This window comes from Mobula hypostoma, chromosome 7 (genome assembly GCF_963921235.1).
Source record: "Mobula hypostoma chromosome 7, sMobHyp1.1, whole genome shotgun sequence".
Classification (NCBI taxonomy): Eukaryota; Metazoa; Chordata; class Chondrichthyes; order Myliobatiformes; family Myliobatidae; genus Mobula; species Mobula hypostoma.
In genome coordinates this window covers 241,797-263,818 of record NC_086103.1, presented here as the reverse complement: position 1 = coordinate 263,818, position 22,022 = coordinate 241,797, and the positions used below count along the sequence as shown (strand labels likewise).

Genomic DNA, 22,022 nt, shown 5'->3' with positions numbered 1-22,022 from the left:
AAAATGGCAGATGGAGTTTAATACTGACAAGTGTGAGGTATTGCACGTTGGAAGGACAAACCAACGTAGAACATACAGGGTTAATGGTAAGGCACTGAGGAGTGCAGTGGAACAGAGGGATCTGAGAATACAGATACAAAATTCCCTAAAAGTGGCGTCACAGGTAGATAGGGTCATAAAGAGAGCTTTTGGTACATTGGCCTTTATTAATCAAAGTATTGAGTATAAGAGCTGGAATGTTATGATGAGGTTGTATAAGGCATTGGTGAGGCCGAATCTGGAGTATTGTGTTCAGTTTTGGTCACCAAATTACAGGAAGGATATAAATAAGGTTGAAAGAGCGCAGAGAATGTTTACAAGGATGTTGCCGGGACTTGAGAAACTCAGTTACAGAAAAAGGTTGAATAGGTTAGGACTTTATTCCCTGGAGCGTAGAAGAATGGGGGGAGATTTGATTGAGGTATATAAAATTATGATGGGTATAGATAGAGTGAATGCAAGCAGGCTTTTTCCACTGAGGCAAGGGGAGAAAAAAACCAGAGGACATGGGTTAAGGGTGAGGGGGGAAAAGTTTAAAGGGAACATTAGTGGGGACTTCTTCACACAGAGAGTGGTGGGAGTATGGAATGAGCTGCCAGACGAGGTGGTAAATGCGGGTTCTTTTTTAACATTTAAGAATAAATTGGACAGATACATGGATGGGAGGTGTATGGAGGGATATGGTCCGTGTGCAGGTCAGTGGGACTAGGCAGAAAATGGTTTGGCACAGCCAAGAAGGGCCAAAAGGCCTGTTTCTGTGCTGTAGTTTCTATGGTTTCTATGGTAATAAGATTCCCATTCATATGCCAGTCATGTCAGGCATAAAGCTGAATAGTAACTGCAAAAGGCATCCCAAACCTCTTCTCAGTAAGTCTCTGTCCCACTTCTGGGATCCGTGACAAGGTCTACCATGAAGCAGATATTTGCATGTCAAACCTGCACTTGCATAAGTCCAGCTGAAAATGATAATGGTGGATCTGATGATAATGAGATCAGTCTCCACCACTGAATGACTAGTTTTATTCGTCACATGTACATTGAACCATACAGTGAAATATGTCATTATTGTCAACAATCAACACATTCCAAGGATGTGCTGGGGGCAGCCTGTAAATGTCGGCATCCTACAGCTTAATAACCCTAATCTGTATGTCTTTGAAATGTGGGAGGAAACTGAAGCATTGGGAGGAAACCCACACAGTCACAGGTAGAAAGTACAAATTCCTTTTACACAGTTGCAGAATTGAATCCTGATCTTCTAATTGCTGCTGCTATAACGTGTTACGCTAACCATTACGCTACTATGCCACTGCAGGAAATTTGCTTTAACCATTGAAACTTCCCCAAAATCTTTTCAGTTTTCTTGTTAATCAGTTTTATGATCCAAGCTTTTATATTTCACTGGACAACAAAGATATTGCTTCCTGACTACCTTTGTGTATAGCTTTTGGATTGTAGGCTGCTAATAATGAAAATCATCATGAAATTTCCCTATCACACACCAATTTTTGAAATTGCCTTTATTTTTTATTTCAATTCATAATTCAGGTCAGAATAACTGATGCCAAGATTAGGAAAGGCATTTTTTGTTGGTCTGCAAATCAAACAGGTCATCAATGACAGGCAATTCAAAGAACTTCTAGTGGGAGTAGAGAAAATCACGTGGAAGGCATTCAAGGATGTTGCTGAAACTTTTCTTGGCAACTACAGAGGGCCAAACTATGTGCAGCTGGTTGACAACATGCTTCAAGCATACAAAACCATGAAGTGCAATATATCACTAAAGAGTAATTTTCTACATCCTCATTTAGACTTCTTTCCTACAAACCTTGCGACTGTCAGTAACAAGCATGGTGAAAGGTTTCACCAGGACATTGCAGTCATGGAGAAATGGTATCAGGGCAACTGGAATCCATCAATGCTGGCTGACTATTGTTGGACACTTAAGCAAGAAAGGTGTAAGCAGAAAGACACTGAGTACAAATGAAAATCATCAACAAAATCTTTTTAGCTTAGTTGAACTATTGCAAAGCATCAGCACTATTATGCAATTAAACACATGATAGTCAATAAAAGTTAATTTTGTGTTTCTCCAAATTCCTATGTGATACAAGTAGTCTGAAATTATATCTGTGTTTAACTTCAAGTAGTTTCATAACAAAAAAAAATTCTGATGAAGCAACACTTCTGAAAAAATTTGTTGTCCCACATTCCCAGATTTATTGAATTAACTGAATTTGAGTTTCTATTTGCCATTGTGGCATTTCATTTCATGTGTTTCAGCAATATTTCAGACCTGTAGATTTCTTCTCCATTTATTTAACCACCATCTTCCGACACAATGTTTGTCGAGTAGGGCAGAGGGAATCAATGAATGGAAATTAGATTTGATCTTTTTTATTTTTGCTGTGCTGAAACATTACTGTGTTAGACCAGATTGATTTTTCCCTTTAAATATTGCCCCCAATATGAAGTCTGCCACAATGATGGTGTGCTGTATGTCCAGCAAGAAGCACTTCAACTGGTGAATGCTACTTCTGCCAACCTGCTCCACATCTATCGATGAATGATAAACACAAGAGAATCTGCAGATTCTGGAAATCCAGAGGAAGACATACAAAATGCTGCAGGAACTCAAAAAGTCAGGCAACATCTATGGAGGCAAATGAACAGTTGACAACTTGGGGTGAAACCCTTCAGCAGGATGAACAATGTCCAGATGAAGAGTCTTGGCCAAAACGTTGGCTGCTCATTTCCCTGCATGGATGCTGCCTGGGCTGCTGAGTTCCTCCAGCATTTTGTGTACACTTAGTCACAGGGCTTCCAGAGATGTATCTGGTGCTAGCAGCTCCCGTTACCACTGAAATTAAATTGTTTTGGGCTTCCAGTTGGGTTAGAGATGCAACTTTCTTTATCATTTTGAACAATGCAAATTTCTTCCCATACGAATATACTGTACATGCTTAAGAGTCGCCTCTTCCTTACCTTTCCCTACAATTGAAAGAATGCCAATACTTTGGAAAATCTTCATATTATTACAGTGCTAAAGACAATTTAAGACTATGAAAGACATTGTAAATACAGGTTTTAAAATTATTTGTAGCCATGCTAGCATAGCGATTAGTCAGGTCAGGGGATCGAAATTTGGAGTTCATTTCTGGTGTTCTCTGTGAGGAAGTTGGTATGCTCTTCCTGTGTGCGCTTGGCTCTCCTCTGTCTGCTCCAGTTTCCTCCCACAGTCCAATAATGTATCAGTTAGTAGGTTAATTGGTCATTGTAAATTGTCCTATGATTAGACTAGGGGTAAATCAGTGGGTTGCTGGGTGGCGTGGCTCAAAGTGCCAGAAAGGCCTGTTCCATTTTGTACCTCTAAACTCTAAAGAAAAGAAAAAAAATTGCTTGAAGCCTCACTTTTCACCAGCTAAATCTATTTAACATCACATAGAACATTATTGCAAGCAACAGCCAAAATGTAGGTGTATGAATTTATTCAAATTCTTCAATACTCTAGTAGATAAATATTTCACCATATTGGCAAGTCCAATACAATCTAATTGAGATTGAGAGATCTCTTTTAAACTAGGTCTTGTGATTTGCATAAAGTAAACCAAAGGTATTGGGATGCCACAAATACTTAAATCGGGTTAATTCAGACTGAACACAATGAAAGGTCATTGACCTCAAATGTTATCTTTGCTCCTGTCTCCATGGATACTGCCTGGCCTGTTGAGTATTTCCAACACTTTATCTTCTTTTTTCAGATCAAAACTCCACTTACATGGGCAGCTTGCTAAGTTGTATAATTTGCTGGTTTCACACATAAGCAGCATGCAGCTTTCACACAATATTTAAGAGTTTAAACTCATAGTAGCAAAGGAGATTGTGAGGAGATCTAGCTGAGGTGTATAAGATCATCACAGGTTTAGACAGGTCAATTATATGGAAGGTGTTCCCAACTGTGGATGATTAAAGGAGCCAGAGATGATAATGTATCTATTGATATAAGATGTTAAAAAGAATATTTGAGGAAAAACATTTTTACCCAGACGTGGTTGTGGTCTATAATTCACTGACTAGTGATAGTAGATAATAGAAATATAGTTAATCAGTATATTTAACTGGGAACTGGGCAGGCATCATCATCATCAACTGTAAGTGTGACGTGAGTTATCCTGGTCTCCCATCTGTCATGACCATAATTGTTCTTGGCAAATTTTTCCACAGACGTGGTTTACTATTGCCTTCTTCTGGGCAGAGTCCTTACAAGACAAGAGACCCCAGCCATAATCAATAATCTTCAGAGATTGTCTGATTGGCGTAGTAGTAGCTAATCAGGGAAGAAGCGCTTTACACCTCCTTCATTGGAGACGTATCTCCACCCCACCACATAATCTTCGAAATCGGTGAAGTCACTTGTTTAATTTTTTTTAACTCAGACATGTGCTAAAACCAAACTTGCTATGACAGAATGGCAGAAAAAGCGGAATTTAGTCATAAATATTCACTTCCCCTTGCCAGCAGATAATTATAACTAGTTCCTATCTTCATCCAGTTACTACAGAAGCAGGAAACCTGAAGGCTGACCTAACTGCCCCAGAGTTCATAGAACTGGCCATTTGCAATCAAGCTAGCATACAATAAAACAAGCCTGAACACATTCCAAAACTAATTCTTAAAAGATAATGATTAGCTTTATTTGTCACATGTACATCAAAATATACAGTGAAATTACTTTTTTTGTGTCAATGACCAACCCGGTCCAAGGATTGAGCTGGGGTCAGCCCACCAATGTTGTAATTCTGGCATCAACATAGCATACCCACAACTTACCCAAGTGACCTAATTTTTCTCCTATATGTTATGGTCTTACTAACCCTTACCCGTATGTGGGAGGAAACTGGAATTCCTGGAAGAAACCCACACAGTCAAGGTGAGAATGTACAAACTCCTCACAGTGGACTCCTGCACTGTGGAATGTGGAATATGGGTGGTACCCTGGTGCAACGGTTTATGCATCACTGTACAGTGTCAGATGATCATCTATTGGGGTTCAAATCCCACCCCTACCTGTAAGGAGTCTATGCTGTATGTTCTCCCCATAATCACTTGGATTTCCTCTGTGTTCTCCTGTTTCCTCCCACAGTCCAAAGACATACAGGTTATAGTGAGTAAGTTGTGGGCATGCTCTGTTAGTGCTGGTGGCATGTCAACACTTGTGGCCTGCCCAGCACAACCCCTACTGATTTGATATGATGCAAAACAATGCATTTCAATGTATGTTTCTATGTACGTGTGACAAATAAAGCTAATCTCATCTCTCTTGAGTTGTCGGCATTTAGTTGCAGATACTAGAACACCAACAAGTTTCAGGTATTAAAGACCAATGATTCTGTTACCTTTCTGAAGAATTATGATCTGATTTGCCAGTTAGCAACACTCGAATTCAATTCAGTTATTTTTCGTTCAACCATACTTGGATACTCATGAATACGAGAAACGCTGGGGCCAAAGTCCAAATAGTGTCATCACTGTGGAAGACACTAGCAGTATGGTGTCAGTGGTCACAAAGTGTGTGAAGTTACCATTACTAGGGAGAAGGTTCTTGGGAAAATGGAAGGTCATAGAGTAGATAAGTCACCTGGACCAGATGGCATACACCGCAGGGTTCTGAAAGAGATGGCTGAAGAAATTGTGTAGGCATTAGTAATGATCTTCTAAGAATCACTAGGTTCTGGAATGGTTCCAGAAGTCTGTACAATTGCAAATGCCACTCCACTCTTCAAGAAGGGAGCAAGACAGAAGAAAGGAAACCTTAGGCCAGTTAATCTGACCTCAGTGGTTGGGAGGATGTTGGAATCAATTATAAAGGATGATGTCTCAGAGTACTTGGAGGCACAGAATAAAATAGGCTGTAGTCAGCGTGGATTCCTCAAGGGAAAATCTTGCCTGAAAAGCCTGTTGGAATTATTTGAAGTAACAAGCAGGATAAACAAAGGAGAAGTGGTTGATGTGGTGTACTTGAATTTTCAGAAGGCATTTGACAAGGTGTCATACATGAGACTGCTTAACAAGCTCTGAGCCTATAGCATTACAGGAAAGATTCTAGCATGGATAAAGCAGTGGCTGATCGGCATGACGCACATAGGGAATAAAGGGAGCCTTTTCTGTTTGTCTGCTGGTGACTAGTGGTGTTCAACAGGGGTCTGTGTTGGGACTAATTCTTTTTATGTTATATGTCAATGATTTGGATGATGGAATTGATGGCTTTGCTGCAAAGTTTGCAGATGATATGAAGATAGGTGGAGGGGCAAGTAGTTTTGAGGAAATCACAAGGCTATAGAAGGACCTATAGAAGGATCAGAGAATGGGCAAAGGAATGGCAGATGGAATACAGTGTATGGAAATGTATGATCATGCACTTTGGTAGAAGAATTAAAAACGTTGAGTGTTTTCTAAATGGAGAGAAATACTAAAAACCTGAAGCACAAAGGGATTTGGGGGTCCTTGTGCAGGATTCCATGAAGGTTAATTTGCAGGTTGAGTCTGTGGTGAAGAGACAAATGTGATGTTAGCATTCATTTCAAGAGGATATTATAAAAGTAAAGATACAATGTTGATGCAATGTTAAAAGTAAAGATGTAATGTTATAAGGCACTGCTGAGCCCTCAGTTAGAGTATTGTGAGCAGTTTTGGGCACCTTATCTTAGAGAGGATGTGCTGAAACTGAAGAGGGTTCAAAGTAGTTTGCTAAAATGTTTCCAGGATGGAATGTCTTGTCATATGAAGAGCATTTGATGGGTCTGGGCCTGTATTCACTGGAATTCAGAAGAATGACAGGTGACCTCATTGAAACCTATTGAGTGGTGAAAGGCCTTGTTAGAGTGGGTGTGGAAAGGCTGTTTCCTATGGTGGGGGTGTCTCAGACCAGAGGACACAGCCTCAGAATGGAGGGGCGTCATTTTGGAATGGAAACAAGGAAGAACTTCTTTAGACAGAGAGTGGTGAATCTGTGGAATTTGTTGCAACAGATGGCTGTGGAGGCCAAGTCTCTATGTATATTTAAGGCAGAGATTGATAGACTCTTGATTGGTCAGGGCATGAAGAGATATGGGGGTAAGGCAGGAGACTGGTTTGAGGGGGGAATAGATCAGCTACAATGAAGTGATGGAGTAGACTTAATGGGTTAATTATGTTTCTATAACTTATAGTTTAAAACACAGCATCAACAGTCACACACAGCACCAAGCACACATAGCATGTACAAGACAGCAAGCGCATAAAGGTATCACTAAGATACAGCCACGCAATAAAAGAGTCCAAACTCCAGCCTTCAATGCAGCAGAAATCTGAAGTCGACCACAACTGAGCTTGCCTTCTGCTGAGCAAACACTGGGGGAATGTCATTCACAGATATCTCACCCTACTGGAAAGCCAAAAAGCTTTCGGACAGACAAAAGTGCGTCTTTCACTGGGTTAATGACTTTTGAGAAACACTGAATGTCTGTCTCGATATGCGTCCTTTGGAGCAGCTTATTAATCAGAGATCCTCTGTTACACAGCTGCTGAGGATGAACCTCGACAAGGGCCCTTGCATCCTTTTCTGGACCTTCTGTACAAATCTGCAGTCCTCAAAGATCTGAGTGGTTGTTTTGTCTCCATTCCAGCTACCTCAATGTGTGTTGATGAAAGGGCATGTGGTACTGTATGACTGTACAACATCTGCAAAGGTTTAACTAAATTCCACTGAAGCTGCTTGTAGTTCTCAAAAGTTAACCCCACACAACACAGCACTGTGGCTGTCAAACAAGCCTGTATCTGCTGAGCACTACAGTCACCTTAAGTGTATGGGGGACTTTGACCCCTGAGACACAGGCAAGTAGTTGCACGTACAACATTCAAAGTTCAAAGTAAATTTATTATCAATGTACGTGTACCATATACAGCTGTGAAATTCATTTTTTTTGCCGGCACCCACAGGAAAATAAAGAATTTCAATAGAAACCATAAAAAACATACATAATGCAGGCAGAGTTAAAGTGAGTCTTCAGGCAGTGGAGTCAGTTCAGTGCTGAGGTGAGTGAAATTATCCATGCCAGTCCAGGAGCCCGATGGTTGCAGGGCAACAATGGTTCCTGAACATGGTGGCATGGGACTCACGATTCCTACATCTCCTGCCCAATGGTAGTAGCAAGAAGAGAGGGAGATGGATTAAACACAGGCAGACAGGATGGGCTCAGTCTTGTCTGGCACGATATAGTGGAGATGGACACTAGTTTTTATTCTGCTCTCAGGCCTCTTTGCTTTTATCTAGTTTGAAGGCCACCCTGGTGTTCTCTCTTCTGGCCATAACTGTACTTGCATTCCTGAGAGTTAAGTTTACTGAGTTCTTCAGGAGATGGTAAAATCATGAGTTTGTTTCGACGGTTCAAAAGGTGCTTCTCAAAGAGAAATTACAAGATGCAGATTACAGCGATGGTAGTTCAGAAGAAGTACAGCTTGTAGAATATCTAGTAGTTTTGTGAGCTGCCTGAAAAACGTCACAGTACATATCTCCCACACCATTCTTCATGAAAGAGAAGTTCATGAGGCCATGACTAAATTCCAGTGATTCTGTTTTTCCTGAAGCACTACTATTTGGCATTCTTTGTCTTTTCTGATGTGTGACCTTCAGTGACCATAAGACATAGGAGCAGAATTAGGCCGTTGAACCAATTGACTTTGCTCCGCTTGGCTGATCCATTTTGCCTCTCAGCCCCAATCTCCCGCCTTCTCCCCATCTTGACTAATCAAGAACCCAGCAACCTCCAGCTTAAGTACAACCAGTGACTTGGCCTCCACAGCTGTCTGTGGCAATGAATTCCACAGATCCACCACCCTCTGGCTAAAGAAATTCCTCATCATTTCCATTCTAAATGGATGTCCCCCTATTCTGAGACTTTGCCTTATGGTCCTAGCCTTCCCCACATCCATTCTCTCTAGGCCTTTCATGAGATTCCCCCCCGTCATTCTTCTAAATTCCATTGAGTACAGACCCAGAGTCATCAATTGCTCCTCATATAATAAGGCTTTCTTTCCCGGAATCATTCTCGCGAGCCTCCTCTGAAGCCTCTCCAGCGTCAACACATCCTTTCTTAAATAAGGGGTCCAAAACTGCTCACAATATGTGACTTCCAATATAATCTGTCCTGTTAAGGTCAGGGTCACGGATTGATCTCTTATGTTGCTTGACTGCTCTTTTAGTGAGTCTGTGGCATGACTTGGAAAATCTTTTCCTCTCTGCATCTGTGATTGCACATAATTTAGTGAAGTTTTTCACAAACAACTGTTAACAGCAGATATTGTAAGCTGAAGGGAAGTGAATGAGTCAGTTGGTGATAAGCTGCTTAGTTTTAAAATGCAATAGTTTAATCAGTTCTTCCTGGGTTGACTCATGCACAAGCTATCTCAAGCCCAATAAAACTGGTGTTAAAATTCTTACGTAGTGTAGATCTGAAGTCATTGGTTTGCTGCTTAACTGACTGTCCTTGCATCTTTATTTATGTAACGCTAAGGTTATTTGTACAGACTGTGGGTTCAGCACTGCTGTGGGACCGAAGCAATTTCCCTCCTGCTGTCGCCAGTTGTGCTGGCCCCCTACCTTAGCAAGGAAATGCAAATACTCACAGGATGTGCGGCTCCCAAGCTGCCTGGCAAGCCTGTGTTGGGTTAAATCTTATTACAAGCACAGTGCTTCTAATAAATGAGTGGGAAATATCAGCTCCCAGAGTGAGTCAGTAAGTAATTACTCTTTTATACATTTAAATTCATTTTTAATGTGCTTTCAATTTGCTAATTTTAAAACCAAATAGGTACTTACAAGAGACTGCAGATGCTATAATCCACAACAATAAACAATCTGCTGGAGGAACTCAGTGGATTGAACAGGAAAGAAATTACGAACATTCTGGGTTAAAATGGGTCCTCTCGTGAATGCTGCTTGACGCACTGTAGTCCTCCAGTTCCTTTGCTTATGGCGCAATTCTCCTCCTGTGTCTTCTTGTCTGATGGATTTCACAATCCACCTCGTTATGATCTTACATTTTATATTGCATCTTCCCTTTAAGTGTTGCACCTTATTCTGAATTTTTTATGGTCATGGTCTTTTGTATGATTTTATGGTCTTTTCATGTTCTTATGGATCTTAGTGAGACACTATGTGGAGCCTTGTATGTTGTTCTGATTTTCTTATCTGAGCAAGAATGATTTTGCCAAGGATCATTTTAGGAGTTAAGATGTTATGGAATTGTCTGATTACAGCAGATATTATTTCACACCAGAGCCAGTCTTCAGAGCTCCACGTAAACTGCTAGTAGTAAGCAGTTTGAAGTTTACTTTGTAAAACAGTACTTCTACAGAAAATGGGCTAGTGGTCCACAGCAGGACCTTGCTGCTCAATAGTTAAATTTTGCAAAGCAAAGTGACTATAAGATGTTCTTGGTTTGTTATTGTTTTTAGCTTGTACTGCATTCAAGCACTGTGTAATAATGTAATCTGTATGAGCAGTATGCAAGACAAGTTTTTCACTCTACCTCATTACATGTGAGAATAATAAACCAAGTCCAATTCCAACAAGAGAATTTAGGCTGAGACTGTTTAATTCATCATACCACAAATACTCAGACCCAGGATCAATCTGCCAACCTACGTTTCTTCAAATTAATTCCATCCATTCTGTCAAATTCACTTAAGGACTTCATATCTCATCCTGAAAAGTATAGTAACTGTGGAAGTGTGGCACTCCCTCCCTTCAGCAGTTAGTGGTTGAACCAAGATAAATAGAGAACCCTAGAGGTGTGCCTGAACCCAGATGCATTTTATAAATGATGATATACAGCACAGAAATACATCCTTCAGCCCAATTGCTCCATACTGATGAAAATCTCCCATCCAGGGCAACTTGTTTGCATTTGGTTCATTATCGTCTGAAACCTTCCAATTGATGTACCTGTCCAAATGTCTTTTATAAGTGTGATGATTTTAGACCACAAAGTCCTAAACCTAAATGAAGACCTAAGCCCTATCCGATCCAGATAGCTACCGTACTCTCACTAAGGGGAGGTTATACTACAACTACCTACTCCTCAAAAACTAGTTCACTTTCCTGTTTATCTTGAGTGATCTGTGCCCCTCCCTAACAGGGAGGAGATAAATCCAGTTTACAAAGCAGTTAATTTATTTTTAGTGGTACATGTTTAAACCCAGACTAAATTCATAAAACACACTTAAAAGGATTTATAAGGTACTGGTGAGGCCTCACATGGAGTATTGTGAGCTGTTTTGAGCCACTTTTCTAAGAAAGGATGTGCTGGCATTGGAGAGGGTACAAAGGAAGTTCATGAAAATGATTCCGGGACTAAACGGCTTATCACATGAGGACTGTTTCATGGCTCTGGATCTGTACTCACTGGAATTCAGAAGAAAGAAGGGGGATCTCTTTGAAACCCTCCGAATGTTGAAAGGCCTAGATAGGGTGGAAGTGGTGAGGATGTTTTCTATTTTGGGGAAGTCTGGGATCAGAGGGCACAGCCTCACAATAGAGGTATGTCCTTTTAGAATGGAAATGAAGATGAAGTTTGTTAGTCCGAGGCTGGTGAATCTGTAGAATTTGTTGTCACAGGACACCATGGAGGACAGGTCATTGAGTGTATTTAAGACACAGTTTGATAGATTCTTGATTAGTCATGGCGTGAAAGGTTACAGGAAGAAAGCAAGAGAATGGGATTGAGAGAGATCATCATGTATCAGCCATAGTGAAATGGTGGAGCAGACTCAATTGGCTGAATGGTCTAATTCTGTTCCAATGTTTTATGGTTTAAGACTCACAGATTTTCTATCTTAAAAAGTATTTCCAAATTATAATAGATTTTTAAAACACAAAGGATTTCAAAAGCACAGATATAATTCCCATAAGCTAAAAAGACATATGAATGATGCAGATGATCAACTTGTTCGTCACAAAAATTGAAAGCAGAGGAGTGGATTCTAGTCACCCCATCTTTATGTCATTCTTCTCGACGTTCTTTGACCCTTCCTAATATGTCTGAACTGCCTTCTACGTTTATACTGCCATGTTTTTCTGCAACTTAGGTGACTTCACACGTTTATGATATTTTCTCAGATACCCTTTGTACTCAAACAGTCTAAAAGCTTCTTGGAGATACAGTTCCCAGATTCCCACAATTAATGCTGCGAAGGTGAATCTTGGGGCATACAAACTTTCCAACTGCTAACATCAGCCATTTGATATGCTCAGTGATATTATCGATCTGGTCTGCAAGCTTGTTTCAACTAAATAATTTATGCAGCTTGTTTGGTGTGAAACAAGCCCAATTAAGTAAACCATTGTCTTACATTGCAACTCTAGAGTAGTCAGCTCAGGTGCTATGAACCATCATTCTGTGTCTGTTTGCAGAGTTTCCCTTTCAACTTAAAACTGATTATTGCTTGCCATTTACATTAAGAACTAAAGACTGGCTCCCATTTAGGACAAGAGGTTAAGCAAATAATATTGGTTGGAAGTTTAACTTACTCAATAGCAACACTTTGATCGCTAGAAGTGTCAGCTGCTCTGTTTAGAAAGTTGAGCTTGGTAAAAAGGAAGGGGCCCCGGCCCAGGAAGCAAATATCTATTACAAAAGTTGCTGTGGTATCTGCCTCAACCATTTCCTCTGGCAGCTCATTCCTCATCCTTCTGAAAACAGAGGTACAAGTGTTATCAAATGAGCCACAGTAACACTCTTAAAATGTTGTTCTGCCTGAGTACTATTGTGGATATATGACACCAAGTTCCTGCCTTGGGATCATAATTAAATGCAGCCAATCTGATCCTGGTGAGACTGGTCATTGATTTAATGCGGGCCATTCTGAAGGCACCAATCTGATCCACCCACATCACTTAGTACAATTGTGGACCAAGAACCTTGGCTCATTTTGATTCTGTCCTCCCAAAATGACATCTCATCTGAATGCAGTTTGGACTGGTGGGAGAGAAAAGGCGAGAGCATCTGAGTTGTTTGATGCAATTACAGGGTGCAATTGCTAGCCATACATTTAGTTTTGGGAACACAAAAGATGCTATCAAGTTCTTGACAGCAATGAGAAAGATTATATGAATGTGACTGCATGTTATCTTCATCAGTGACAACAAAGGAAAAAAAGAACTTTGTATCACACTGACTGATTGGTGTGCAAGCTAACATCAGAGCACTAACTGATGTAAACCAGAGCTTTTGGCCAGCAAGTTCAAAGCAAAATCCATGTATTTGCAATTGGCGTAATATTATTGGAGGTTCTCTGAATCTGCAAAGAGTGTCATTGATAACAAAGCAACTTTAATGTGGATAAACCTACCAGGATAGCTCATTCAAGTAGTCAAGTTCAAGCTTCTTGTTATCTATTTTTGTGTGTGTGTGTGTGTGTGTGTGTGTGTGTGTGTGCGCGCGCGCAGACATCCCACCCTGCAAAAACTCATTTCAGGGAGATAGCACCACCATTTCATGGAGGTAGCAACTCCACCCCCCGCAACCCCATATCCTACCCACCCCTCAGTCGACCTCCAAGGGCACATGTATACAGGACATTTGATTATGAAAGAACACAACAATTTATTTGACACATATTGAAACTATTTATACACACACACACACACACACACACACACACACACATATATATATATATTCCTTGTTGAGTATTTTGTTAGCAATCTCAATGCTAATGCAAATGGCTTTTCTATTTCTTTTGCAAACTTTCCTTGTACTGTGATGTGGCTCTGCTGAAAAGAACTGTGAAATACTTGAGCAGCCTTCCCTGCGATTAGCCTCCCTAATATGTTGTGGTCCCTAAAAGAAGTAAAAGCATAAGGTGCATCCTTATTATAATTGTCTTATGTAATACTTTGTTTAGTGATTTTGTCTAATCTATAAACTGGGTATATGCAGAAAATGTGACATTAAAATACAGTATGTACTTATATATTATCACGGAGTCGTTTTTTAATTCTATTACAACTTTAAGCACGTCTACAGGGAGTTTGGCCTCATCACGTAGGACATCAATAGAGTAGCTCCTTAGCAGCTAGCCAGCTAGTTTAAATAACGTTAGCTATGCTAATGAACGAATGACACCTGTTAAACTCACCTCAACATGTCTTTTACAGTCTTAATCCACCATGGGCAATAGAAAAGTCACTGTTGCAAACAGTGCAGCGAGCAACACTGTCATTATTTTTGACCCCTATTAGGCAGGGGTACATATTAGTGTAGTCTGGGGTGAAGTGCATTTTATATTTTCTTTTTTTGAAACACTCTGTCATGGATGGCGGTGTAGGACACTAAACTGAACTGATGGAGAGACGGGTCGACTGTAAAGCCCGCCCACAGAGAAAACAAAGAGAGACCAATCAGCATGCTCGCTCTCGCTCCCATTCTCGATCTCACTCCCTCTCATTTCCGGGGTATTGTATATAATTTGCGGGCGTCAGGGAGCTGCTATTAATATGCGGGAGACTCCGGGAACTTCCGGGAAAGATGGGATGTCGGGTGCATGTGTGTGTGTGTGTGTGTGTGTGTTGTGTCTGGACTATGGTGCAACCAAAATACATATATCAAACACAGCACATAAAACAATGTTGCCACAAATAAGTTACTAAAATGTAACTTAAAATGCATGTAGTGTGGAGCATACGTAAACAGTAAAAATCAGTGGGCTCTGTGTGCTTCATAGCGCAACATGGGATTGTTATAATCCCAGGCAGTCAGACTGAATCTTTGTTTATGGGACCATCGAGCCTGATGGTGAGTGAGCTGCTTTGCTTCAGTTGTTGCATGGACAAGGTCTTCATGCTGCAGTGTCATCTGTTGCAGCTGCCCAGGAGAGGAGATGCCGAGGCAGTGTTGGAGAGAGCAGAGGCTTCTGTGGACACGTTGGAATCTGAACTGGGTTGGGGGTCTGGCCCCTCCAATCGGTGCTGCCCTCCAGTGTTTGCTGGGTAGAAGAACAGGCTGGACAAGGACAACATCCCATACACTCACTGTAGGTCATTTCACCATTGTTGGTGATGAACCCCACCACTCTTGTATCATCAGAGAACTTGATGATGTGATTGTTCACGTGTTAGGTTATGCAGTCATGTGTGAGTAGAGTGTACAGCAATGGACTCAGCACAGAGCCCTGCAGGGCTACCTGCATTGAGATGATGGGCAGAGAGAACCTGTTGTGCACTGTGACTATCTGAGGTCCGTTCACTCGGAAGTGGTGTATTTAGGCTGTGGAGTCAGAGTTCACCAACGTGTGAAGGACAATAATGTTGAATGCTGAACTGAAATCCAGGAACCGCATTCTGACACAAGTGTCCTGGATGTGTCTGGGCCAGGTGCATGATAGATGCTATGGCATCTGTTGTAGAGAGATTCTGTTGGAAAGCATTTGGTGAAAGTCCAATGTGGCAAGAATGGAGTTACTGATATGTGCTATTCTCAGCCGTTCTATCACTTCACGATGATTGGCATCAGTGCCACCGGGTGGTAGTCGTTTAATTGTGAAGGTGAAGAGTTATTTGGTACAGTGCTCAGTTGATAATTTGTTTTGCACACTGGTCCCAGAGGAATGCTGTTTCGTTTGGTTGTATTCATGTATGGCAATTAAACTTGACCTTGAACTCGAGCCTGTTCAATGATTCACTAGCCCTCCATTGAAATACAGGAGTAACAGACATATTTATTTTTACTTCTGGTAATTTTTCCTCCTTCTTCTTCCCTCTTCCATTGCCCACTCTGACTCCCCTCTTTAACTCTTCTCTTATTCTCACCTGCACATCACCTCTCTAGAGCTCTCCTCATTTTCTTACTCCCATAGTCCACTCTCTTCTCCTGTCAGATTCTTTCTTGTTCAGCCCTTTACCTTTTCCACCTGTCAGCTCCAGTTCCACACCCCCACCTTCTTATTCCAGCTTCTTCCCCCTTCCTTTCCAGTCCTGATGAAGGTTCAAAGTCTGAAATGTTGACTCTTTACTCCTTTCTATAGATGCTGCCTGACCTGCTGAGTTCTTCCAGCATTTTGTACCTGTTACTCTGGATTTTCAGCACAAGCAGAGTCTCTTGTTTTTTTTTCCCTGATAAGTACCTGCAAAATCCACTAGAGAATGCAGCTTCATAACTGAAACAAAGCAGCCTAGATCTGAACAAAATGCAACTGTACACAACAGTTCCGAGTGGACAGATTGCTTGCACAGCAGCTTCAGCGATGGGATGTGAATGGCCTTTGTTTTAGCATCTTTATTCAGAATTCTGATCATGGACAAAAGATTCCTACAACAATTCAGACTTCTGATTGTTTTCTCTTTTGTTTGTTTATGTGTGTCACAAAGCCATACCTGTTGCTCTCAGGTTATGAAAAAGTTCAAAGTACATATATATCACCATATAATACTTTGAGATTCATTTTCTTGCAATCATTCGCCAGAGAGAAAATAAATACAATCAGATCAAGCAACGAATGTGCAAAATAAGGCAAATACAAAAAAAAAATAATAGTCCTTGAGAGTGAGTCCATAGGTTTTGGAATCAGTTCAGTGTTGAGGTGAGTGAAGTTATCCATGCTTGTCCAGCAGCCTGTTGGTTGAAGGGTAATGCCTCCATGAAGCTGGTGGTGTGGGACCTATAGCTCTTGCACCTCCTTTCCCGATGTCATTGCAGGATTGAAGCATGGCCTGGATAGTGGAGATCCTTGATGATGGATGCTGCTTTCCTGTGGCAATGAAAAGATAATAGCTGCAACCCAGCACATCAGATGTGCTCAATGGAGAAGAGTGCTGGCTGCATCCACTGCTTTTCACAGTTTTATTTAGTGAATTTCACAGATTAGCCAATCACCTTTATACCTGATCAGAGATCAAATTTCCTTCTTTGTCAGGTATCAATCATCCAGATGGGTTTATAAACAACGGCCCTTTGTTTTAGTCCTTCTCAATCAGAGACTTAATTAACTGAATTGAACTCCAAAATATATGAATGAGTTGAATTTGAATTTAAGTCTTCAGGTAGGTAGTCCAGGCCTCTGGATATGGTGCTAGTAATACAATTTAGCATGTTAGAAGTTTGAAACTTTATTGCACTGAGTGCATTTGATACTGGCTCAATTTTAATTGTAAATCTGTGTAACCAAAAATCATTAAGAAGAATTTGGAGAAAAACGAAGTGGATTCTAGCCATGATCTTTGCAACCTGAGGAATCAAATAGATTGCATCTGTTTTGATCTCTGTGTGTTTCTTGCTTTCTGGAAATATATTGTACTGTTTATTTTGGAAAAATTCCACATGCAACTTCCAGTAACTTGCCCATGTGATCTCTTTAAGCTTGCTGCTGTTTCCACCACCAGTCTTTTGGATGTGGTGATATTCTGAGCTAATGGAATGGAAGGGTGCAAGGAAGCAAAGATGTAGTTTCAGTTCATCAGACAAAATGCTGGAGAAATCAGCAGGCCAAGTGGCACCTGTGGAAAAGTTGTCACTTCAGGCTGAGACCCTTCATTAGGACCGACACAGTCGACATTTCAGGCCGGGATTCCTGATGAAGGGTCTCAGCTCAAAATATTGACTGTTTACCCTTTTCCATAGATACTGCCTAGCCTGCTGAGCTCCTCTGGCATTGTGTGTGTGTTGATAAGATTTACAGCAGTTGCAGATTTTCTCATGTTTTAGTTTGTCAGTGCCTACTTCAGTGGAAATTTCCAGACTCCTTTTCGACCATTGAACTTGTTGGTGAGAGCAGGAACCTCTCCACATTCCAGGGACTCATCCCCTGGCAATAAATGTGAGAGGGTTAAGCTGAACTTACTCTCAATGGCCTTCTGTCACTAATAAATTGGCCTCTGCGTGTACATTTGTAGTCTTCTGCTGCTGTAGCCCGTCCACTTTAAGGTTCAACATGTTGTGCATTCAGAGATTCTCCTTTGCACGCTATTGTTGTAACGTGTGGTTATTTAAGTTACTGTCACCTTCCTGACAGCTTGAACCAGTCTGGCCATTCTCCTCTGATATCCCTCATTAATAAGAGGCTTTTGCCCTTAAAACTACCACTCACTGGATGTTGTTCTTCGCACCATTCTCTGTAAACTCTAGAGCAGGAGTTTACAAACTTTTTTGTGCCATGGAGCAATAATTATGGAAGGCGTTGTGCATCCCAGGTTGGAATCCCTACTCTAGAGACTCTTATGTGTGAACATCCTGGGAGATCAGCAATTTCTGAGATACTCAAACCACGCCACCTAGCACCAATAATGGTTAAAGTTACTTAAATCACACTTCTCCCCTGTTCTGATGTTTGGTCTGAACAACAACTGAACCTTTTGACCATGTCTGCATGCTTTTATTCATTGAGTTGCTGCCAGATGATTGGCTGATTAGATATTTGCAGTAATGTGCAGCTGTACAGGTGTATCTAATAAAGGGGGCACTGTGTGAATGTTGCATTTGCAGTTATAGGTAAGGAGTTCTAGAATGTATGATAAATCCTGCAATTCTTACGCTTTCCACTTTATAGCATGATCTAACTGAGGCCATCAAAAAGGATCTCAATCTAGACTGCTTTTATTGTTCTTGTTCTTCAATGCCATTTGAAAGAATGTAGAGTGTCTCGTATTTACCATGAAACATTCCAACATTGTGCTGTGAGCACCACAGACGCGTAATGGTTAGCACGATGCTATTACTTCTCGGGGCATCAGAGTTCAGATTGGAATTCCGGCATTCTCTGTAACGGGTCTTTGTACGTTCTTCCCCTTAAAATGGATGAGTTTTCCCCACGTGCTCTGATTTCCTCCCATTGTCCAAAGATCTACCAGCTAGGTTAATTGGTCATTGCAAATTTTCCTGTGACTAGGTTAGGTTAAGGTCAGGGTTGTCGAATGGTTGCTGGGGTGCCATTGCTCGAAGGGCCAGAAGAGCTACTTCCCACTTTATTGCTAAATAAATCATTAAACATTTAGTGGGTGAGGCAAGGGGAATTTAAATGAGGTGGAGGATAAATGCGTGGCTGAGGGATTGGAGCAGGGGGCAGGGATTCAAGTTTTTGGATCATTGGGACCTCTTTTGGCGCAGGCGTGACCTGTACAAAAAGGACGGGTTACACCTGAATCCTAGGGGGACCAATATCCTGGCAGGGAGATTAGCGGGGGCTACTGAGGTGACTTTAAACTATAATGGTTGGGGGGTGGGAATCAAATTAAAGAGGCTAGGCGTGAGGAGGTTAGTTCAGAACAGAGGGATGGGAACCAGTGCAGAGAGACAGAGGGGTGTAAAGTGAGGGTAGAAGCAAAAAGTACAAAGGAGAAAAGTAAAAGTGGCAGGCCGACAAATCCAGGGCAAGCATTAAAAAGGGCCACTTTTCAGCATAATTGTATAAGGGCTAAGAGAGTTGTAAAAGAGCACCTGAAGGCTTTATGTGTCAATGCAAGGAGCATTCGTAATAAGGAGGATGAATTGAAAGTGCAGATTGTTATTAATGATTATGATATAGTTGGGATCACAGAGACATGGCTCCAGGGTGACCAGGGATGGGAGCTCAACGTTCAGGGATATTCAATATTCAGGAGGGATAGACATGAAGGAAGGGGAGGTGGGGTGGCGTTGCTGGTTAAAGAAGAGATTAACGCAATAGAAAGGAAGGACATAAGCTGGGAAGATGTGGAATCGATATGGGTAGAGCTGCGTAACACTAAGGGGCAGAAGACGCTGGTGGGAGTTGTGTACAGGCCACCTAACAGTAGTAGTGAGGTCGGAGATGGTATTAAACAGGAAATTAGAAATGTGTGCAATAAAGGAACAGCAGTTATAATGGGGGACTTCAATCTACATGTAGACTGGGTGAACCAAATTGGTAAAGGTGCTGAGGAAGAGGATTTCTTGGAATGTATGCGGGATGGTTTTTTGAACCAACATGTCGAGGAACCAACTAGAGAGCAGGCTATTCTGGACTGGGTTTTGAGCAATGAGGAAGGGTTAATTAGCAATCTTGTCATGAGAGGCCCCTTGGGTAAGAGTGACCATAATATGGTGGAATTCTTCATTAAGATGGAGAGTGACATAGTTAATTCAGAAACAAAGGTTCTGAGCTTAAAGAGGGGTAACTTTGAAGGTATGAGACGTGAACTAGCTAAGATAGACTGGCAAATGACACTTAAAGGATTGACGGTGGATATGCAATGGCAAGCATTTAAAGGTTGCATGGATGAACTACAACAATTGTTCATCCCAGTTTGGCAAAAGAATAAATCAAGGAAGGTAGTGCACCCGTGGCTGACAAGAGAAATTAGGGATAGTATCAATTCCAAAGAAGAAGCATACAAATTAGCCAGAGAAAGTGGCTCACCTGAGGACTGGGAGAAATTCAGAGTTCAGCAGAGGAGGACAAAGGGCTTAATTAGGGAGGGGAAAAAAGATTATGAGAGAAAACTGGCAGGGAACATAAAAACGGACTGTAAAAGCTTTTATAGATATGTAAAAAGGAAAAGACTGGTAAAGACAAATGTAGATCCCCTGCAGACAGAAACAGGTGAATTGATTATGGGGAGCAAGGACATGGCAGACCAATTGAATAATTACTTTGGTTCTGTCTTCACTAAGGAGGACATAAATAATCTTCCAGAAATAGTAAGGGACAGAGGGTCCAGTGAGATGGAGGAACTGAACGAAATACATGTTAGTAGGAAAGTGGTGTTAGGTAAATTGAAGGGATTGAAGGCAGATAAATCCCCAGGGCCAGATGGTCTGCATCCTAGAGTGCTTAAGGAAGTAGCCCAAGAAATAGTGGATGCATTAGTGATAATTTTTCAAAACTCGTTAGATTCTGGACTAGTTCCTGAGGATTGGAGGGTGGCTAATGTAACCCCACTTTTTAAAAAAGGAGGGAGAGAGAAACCGGGGAATTATAGACCGGTTCGCCTAACATCGGTGGTGGGGAAACTGCTGGAGTCAGTTATCAAGGATGTGATAACAGCACATTTGGAAAGCGGTGAAATGATCGGACAAAGTCAGCATGGATTTGTGAAAGGAAAATCATGTCTGACGAATCTCATAGAATTTTTTGAGGATGTAACTAGTAGAGTGGATAGGGGAGAACCAGTGGATGTGGTATATTTGGATTTTCAAAAGGCTTTTGACAAGGTCCCACACAGGAGATTAGTGTGCAAACTTAAAGCACACGGTATTGGGGGTAAGGTATTGGTATGGGTGGAGAATTGGTTAGCAGACAGGAAGCAAAGAGTGGGAATAAACGGGACCTTTTCAGAATGGCAGGCGGTGACTAGTGGGGTACCGCAAGGCTCAGTGCTGGGACCCCAGTTGTTTACAATATATTTTAATGACTTGGATGAGGGAATTAAATGCAGCATCTCCAAGTTTGCGGATGACACGAAGCTGGGTGGCAGTGTTAGCAGTGAGGAAGATGCTAAGAGGATGCAGAGTGACTTGGATAGGTTGGGTGAGTGGGCAAATTCATGGCAGATGCAATTTAATGTGGATAAATGTGAAGTTATCCACTTTGGTGGCAAAAATAGGAAAACAGACTATTATCTGAATGGTGGCTGATTAGGAAAAGGGGAGGTGCAACGAGACCTGGGTGTCATTATACACCAGTCATTGAAAGTGGGCATGCAGGTACAGCAGGCGGTGAAAAAGGCGAATGGTATGCTGGCATTTATAGCGAGAGGATTCGAGTACAGGAGCAGGGAGGTACTACTGCAGTTGTACAAGGCCTTGGTGAGACCACACCTGGAGTGCTGTGTGCAGTTTTGGTCCCCTAATCTGAGGAAAGACATCCTTGCCATAGAGGGAGTACAAAGAAGGTTCACCAGATTGATTCCTGGGATGGCAGGACTTTCATATGAAGAAAGACTGGATGAACTGGGCTTGTACTCGTTGGAATTTAGAAGATTGAGGGGGGATCTG

The 22,022-nt window shown here is 41.5% G+C and overlaps 1 protein-coding gene across 5 annotated transcripts in view; it reads left to right on the top strand.

Moving 5' to 3' along the window:
* Positions 1-22,022, top strand: part of arap3 (ArfGAP with RhoGAP domain, ankyrin repeat and PH domain 3) — a 375,519-nt gene that overhangs the window by 139,129 nt on the left and 214,368 nt on the right. Inside the window, exon 1 of one of the 5 annotated variants that reach the window (XM_063052994.1) lies at positions 9,600-9,812. The exons of the other annotated variants lie outside the window; for them this stretch is intronic. The gene's annotated coding sequence lies outside the window, so the exon portion shown is untranslated. Of the gene's footprint in view, positions 1-9,599; positions 9,813-22,022 lie in introns of those variants that run through there. 5 annotated transcript variants of the gene reach the window in all.